Source organism: Phallusia mammillata, chromosome 6 (genome assembly GCF_965637545.1).
Source record: "Phallusia mammillata chromosome 6, kaPhaMamm4.hap1.1, whole genome shotgun sequence".
NCBI lineage: Eukaryota > Metazoa > Chordata > Ascidiacea > Phlebobranchia > Ascidiidae > Phallusia > Phallusia mammillata.
In genome coordinates, this window is record NC_137257.1 from 13,180,954 (window position 1) to 13,187,751 (window position 6,798).

The window sequence follows — 6,798 nt, forward strand, 5'->3', positions numbered from 1 at the left end:
TTGTCTTTCAGATTTTTAACTGCTATAATTGCTGCTTTATTTGCTGGCAAATAGCTTATAATTGCTTTTTTAAGTGCAAAACTCCTTGAAGCTTTAAAATTTACAACACCCTCACTTAAATTTAAACCATATTATTAAACCTTGTGCTTCCTTTTTACAACCAAAATGAATCATAAATTATAGTTTGGGCATGATAATTGATAGCTTCTTCCTTGATTCCAAATGACAACTGAGAAACTGTTTTTCTATTTAGTAGTACTAGCACTGCAGGTGCAAGTCTTTTGGAAATAATGGTGTTCCTAACAAAGGTTTGCATCCAAACTGTTTTGCCTTTGAAAGACTCATGGAAACAGCAAAAAGGATTTTTCATCCTAGTAATTTCACTTGTCAAAACATCATCTAGATTATTTTCAAAGTAATCATGAACATCAGATCTACAGAAACATTTTCATTTCAGTAACTAGTATTTCTTTGTCAACAATAGGATGTGCTTGTGTTCATTCTTAAGACACACTTCCTGTGAAGCAATTTAGCAGCTACTGTTTAGACAAACAGTACATGTCCATTATATCAATACTCATCTTTTTCATCATGTCCACGTAAGGGAGTTTCAAAGTTTCCACAGAACAAAATGCAGTCTATTATTTTGGACAAAATTTCACGATTTTTTTCCACTTTTTTGTTGTGTTCAATAATTGAAAGTCTATATACGCCTCACTAAGTTTTTCCTTAATATATACAGTTCCCAAAAGTGAAAGTGAAACATCATTGTCCACATGCTTCTTTGACTTCTCATGTTTTTCTGCTTTCTCACCTATTTTGGCTACATTTGTAAATCCATCTTTTGTCCAGCATTTTTCATCACCTCCAAACAGCAAAAATGGAAAACAGAACAGTGCATTTTTAACTTCACAACCACGAAGCCATTTTTTCTTTTGATACCATTTAGAATTAAAACTGCGTTTATATTTCTTGTTGTGGCTCATTCCTGGCTGACAAAGTTGAATATCAGGCGTTGGACGCCCTTTTTTCTTTATGCTTACATTTTCAGCACTTGATAACTGCGAAATCTTAAGTTGCTGAAGCTCACTTACAGTCACCGAATTAGAATCTTGAAAAGCCATGATTAACCTTTCAATCAAAAACTGTAAAAATGATTAAAAAAGAATAGCTGTCGTACTGTACTCATTGTCGAACCTGATGGTACACGTGATTTGCTTTGGCACACAATAAACGCGGAACAGACAACTACTTCCGGGTGCCCAGGTCACACGCTACGTGATTGGTGGAGCTGCGCGAGCCGCAGCACCCTGGCTCCTATTTCGCCCAGCATGTAGCTTTTCAAAGTGCGCATGCGCAGAACCGCAAAACGTCACGAAACGTCAGAAAACTGGAGCTGCAGTTCCAGCATAGATATACATTAGTGTTTCAAAAAAAAAAATTTTTAATGAAAAAAAAGGTGATTACGGCGGAAATTATGCTTATTATATATTAATAAGGAATAAAAAAAATAAAAATAATGAAAGTTATTTGTAATATTATGGTAGGTTTATTAAGTAAAAATATCTAGGGGGTGCTGCAGCTCCGCAGCACCCTAGCACGAGCCGCCCCTGTTCCTAATGCTACCAAAGAAAAATTAAATTTGTGACTGTGAAGTTAAATGCCTCACTGAAATTCAGGCAATATCAAATGCAGAACAAACAACTGCAAGTAACAGGAATTTTGAAATGAAGACAAAAAAAGAGTGAAGACAATTTAAAGTGTGGATTTCTTAACACACCATGTGGACAGTATTTGCAACCAAGTGCAATCATGTGTATTGATATAATGGACATGTAGTGTTTGTCTAAACAGTAGCTTCTAAATTGCTTCACAGGAAGTGTTTCTTAAGAATGAACATTCTACAGACACGATAGTAGTGACACCAAGCACATCCTACTGTTCACAAAGAAAAGCTAGTTACTCAAATGAAAATGTTTCTGTAGATCTGATGTTCATGATTACTTTGAAAATCATTAATCTAGAGATGATGTTTTGACAAGTTAATTTACTAGGATGAAAAATCCTTTTTGCTGTTTCCATGATTCCTTTAAAGGCAAAACAGTTATTTTTAACACTAAAAAAGATGCCAATTTTTCTGAGGAACACCAATATTTCCAAAAGACTTTCACTTGCAGTGCTAGTACTAAATAGAAAAACAGTTTCTTAGTTATCATTTGGGATTAAGGAAGAAGCTATCAATTATCATGCCCAAACTATAACTTCATGATTCATTTTGTTTGGAAAAAGGAAGCACAAGATTTAATAATATGGTTTAAATTTAAGTGAGAGTGTTGTAAGTTTGAAAGCTTGAAGGCGTTTTGCACTTAAAAAAAGAATTAAAAGCTATTTGCCAGCAAGCAGCAATTATTGCAGTTAAGAAACTAAAATACAATTAATAGTCTTTCACAAATATTCAAGAAAGATATTTAAATGAACAAGTTCTGAAACCAGTGTAATGTGGTTGTTAAATTTGTTAGTTATGATACCGATAAAAAGCTGTATGGCTAGTTTTTTTTGCGTGACAATAGTCTGTGAAGTGTCATAGAATATGTTGAAAACGCTGACTGTGACTAAATTTACTTCAATGAAACATGACAATTTTTGTTGTCGAACTGAAATACTTCGACCTTTTTCGACTCATTTATATCTATTTTTTCTATATTCCTGTTGTGTTTTACCGTATTTACAACCGCTTCGTTTTGAAGCTGTGCCACGTATATTGTGTTTGGCCCGTCGCTGTGCAAGTAAACAAAATACACGAATGATGCCGTCTGCTGTTTACACTCGTGTACATTATTGCGTAACAAAAATTACGTCACAATGGAGTTGCTGATTAAGATTTGTATTACTTGTTTTTGTACACAAAACAAATGGCTAGAAAACTAGAAATGTAGCTTTTCAGTATATTGCCAACTTATATATGTTCAGTAAAGGCTAACACCCCCACAAATTTTTATATATGTTCAGTAAAGGGGGCAGCACCCCCACAAATTTTAGGCACGAGCCGCCACTGATCATCATGTCAATCAAACCGAGCGGAGGTCGCAAAAATTGCTTGAATTTCTACCAATACTCCAAGCATATGTTCGCGAATTTTCTGTGAAACATCGGAGAAAAAGCCAAAACTCGATGTCCTAATATAACCCGATTGTAACGCAGACACTATCAAACTTTACACGGGGATAAAACATTAAAAAAGTTTACCTTGGTTCACATCATTTGAAACCTACATCTTTTTTCTAATATCCTGACAGTCAAATATTAATGGTTCATTAAAAGTTTGTGATGCACCCTTGTATATTTTAGTGCACCCTAGGGTGCACCGTGCACACCGGTTGAAGAGCACTTTGTACTAAATAGACAAATATTAGTACTATTTACAGGTGATTGGTGCCATGGATAGTTGCCATCCCTGTCACAGCACCAAGGTTGAGAAAAAAAAGATTGCACAAATAAAAAAGGATGGGATTCCTTAATCCTGCAAGCTGTGGTTGATCACAAATATAGGTAAAACTGCCACAATCTAAATAGTTCAGATTTCATTTACACTTAATGTGACACCAAGTATTTTAGATTTAGAGATATCAGCGTAAAACTGCCTGGAAGTTGCCATGATGCCAGTGCCTTTAAGGAGTCATGTTTGTTCAAAAAGGCTGGACAGCTTCCAAATGTAAGTTTGCAATGTACATAAAACTATGCTTAAAAAAGTGCTCTAAGCTTGGTTTGAAATTTCTGTTTCTTTAGTTTCCTGCTGAAATTAAAGGATTCAATGTTCCACTGATGATTTTGTGTGACCCTGCTTATCCACTTCTACCATGGCTTATTAAGTCATACTCCGGATGCAACCTAAGTGAGGAGGAGGAATCATTTAACTGAGTTCAGTGCGCATCGTTGTAGAACATTCATTTGGTAAATTAAATGCAAGGTGGCGCATTAAGAAAATAGATGCAGAAATCAAATTTGCCCCTAAAATTATTGCTTCATGCTGTATTTTGAACAATGTATGTGAAAAAGCTAGAAGTCCCATTCCGGAGACCAATAGATCATCAACACAATGTGGTTTTTCTCAACCAGCAACTAGGATTTTTCAAAATGACTCCACAGAAGGCCGGGAGGTCCGTGATGCTTTAAAACGTTTTGTTGTTTATACCCTTCCTCTGTGTAAGTCATCACGCCTTCTTTAAAACTGTATGCATGCATTACAAGATCTAGCTGTCCGAACCACACGAATGACGAACACCCACAGCTGGACAAAGCCTCTGCAACAAGCACACCCAAACCCCCAAGGTCCTCTAACCCAGTGGTTCCCAACCTATGGGCCGCGACCCAAAGTTGGGTCGCCTGAACATTCTGTTGGGTCGCTTGTTTTAGTGACAATTACAGCATCTACTTTTTGACGCCTCGTAGCATTACTTTTATATTACCCAGGGCTTTAAATTGTTGCCCAATAATAACTTCATCACAACTTGTCGTGATAATGGTTAAAACTGTTTGTGACGTCATAAAGTGATGTGTTAGCTCACAGTAGAGCGTTGTCTGGCTAATAATGCCTCGATTCAGCTCCAAGTTCGGAATAAATGGAAATGTTTGGTCGTAAAAAACAATAGCGTTTGTTCGTTATAAGGTTACACCCGTGCACATACATATCTCGGCCTCATATTTACACCAACACTTTCTTGGCATGACCACATTCGTTACATTTGCCACAAAGCACAAATCAAAGTTAACCGATTGCGCAAAATATCTAACACAGTCTCTCGGCATATCATCCTTACCCTTTATAGGTCTTGCGTTCTTCCTACGCTTGAATATGGCGACATTTTATTCGATAACTGTAACCACTCTGACTGTGAAGCACTAGAAAATGTGCAACACCAATCGGCTAAACTAATTTTAGGGTGTATGAGGACCACTTCGTATGATAAAATATTACAGGACCTTGGATTGACACCCCTCCGTGTTCGTCGCAACGTTCACTCTCTCGTTCAATTTCACAAAGTTCTAAATCGCATAGGACCTTCATATTTACAAAGCTGCATTCCTGAATACGTTAAAAACTTAATTAAATATGACTTGCGTAACCCCCTCAAAATACATCCCATTGCGTGCCGCAGAAATACCAAATATAACTCATTTTTCCCCAAAACTATCCGCTTATGGAATGAACTTCCAAAAGAAATCCGATTGATAAAATCTGTTTCAGTTTTTAAAAATAAAGTTGAAAAACTTTTCTTTACGTATCCAGTCAGAACCTTACATCTGCATGGCTCTTGTCCTAAGACAACTGCCCTTCATTGCATGCTTCGACTTAACCATAGCCCACTCAATATCAATCCCAGGCACTTTCGCCCTTGTGCATGTCAGGCCGTAGAAACCACACAACATTTGTTTCTCAATTGTCCACTATTGATTCGTCCTCGCACAATTTTGTTTTCTACTGTTTCGAATATTCTGACAGAAAACGCTAAGTTTAACGCTTCATTTCTTTCCAATCTTTCTCCTGGTGCAATTATTCGTTTCATGCTATTTGGTCATCCTGATTTAACAGACGCCCACACACTGTCATTATTCCATGCCGTTCACAAATATCTGCATGCGTGTAATAGATTTTGATTTCTGCTGCCGATTTATTGACATTTTAACCTCTTTCGTTCGCTTTTCCTCTTTTGTTTACTATTATTATCGACTACCCTTTATCTGAAAATACGTTTATTTCTCGTATGGTGACACGACAAAGGACAGTTTTCAGTTTTCGGACTGTCGTCTGATTGTCGTAAAATAATAATAAAAAAAAAAAAGGTTATTGATTTGCTAGCGTAGTAATTTTCAAAAAGCTTTCCTAACTTACAGACAAAAATGCAGCTAAAATAGCATGTCCATGGGTCGCGAGAAACCACGAAACTAAATTTTGGTAAGTATTTGGGTCGCGTTAAAAAAAGGTTGGGAACCACTGCTCTAACCCACACCCGGATAGGCCCCACACATACTCAGATCATGGGAAAAACTCAGCTCTTAGTGAAACACTACAAACAAGAAGCAGTCGTATATAACGCGGATATTATCCTAGTACGAAGCATGGTAGAAGTACATGAAGATGCCATCAGTAATGGCTAACTTCCCCCAGACAACGACGCCGAACCCAGAAAGCGACACCCCGGGTGCCCACGACCCCTCAAGCGGAGTTGCAGAGGGCAGCACCCCCCGCGCCCCTGGATCCTCGACCGTAACTCGCAAGGAAGGAGGACCCTCCCCCAAAGAAAGGATCCATGCATTTAGAAAAAATAGAGCAAAAGCAAGCGTAGCAAAAGTTTACGTTCTTCTGACTCATCTGACAGCGGTAAGCGCTACCGCCCCGCGACAAACTGATATAAGCATTTCACACAGGCTGCCGAACTCAAGATCATCTAACCAAAAGACCTTACAAACAATAATTGCCAAATTGACCAACCAAAGACTACGGGATAATATCTTTAAGATTCGGATTAAGCTCCATAATCAATCATCACCTGCAACGAACAAATCAAAGATTTATATCAATGAAAGCCTAACCAAAGAAAATCGTAAATTGTTTTATACATGTCTTCAATTTAGAAAACAATCGGAGTACAATTTTTATGGATTAGAAATGGAACAATTCTGCTCAGAAAAACTGAAACAAGCCCTACCATCAGCATCCACAGCGAGAAGGATCTTTTTTTTTTGCGTGAAGGATCTTTTCATGCACAACATCATCATCCCTGAAAGCACATAAAGAAC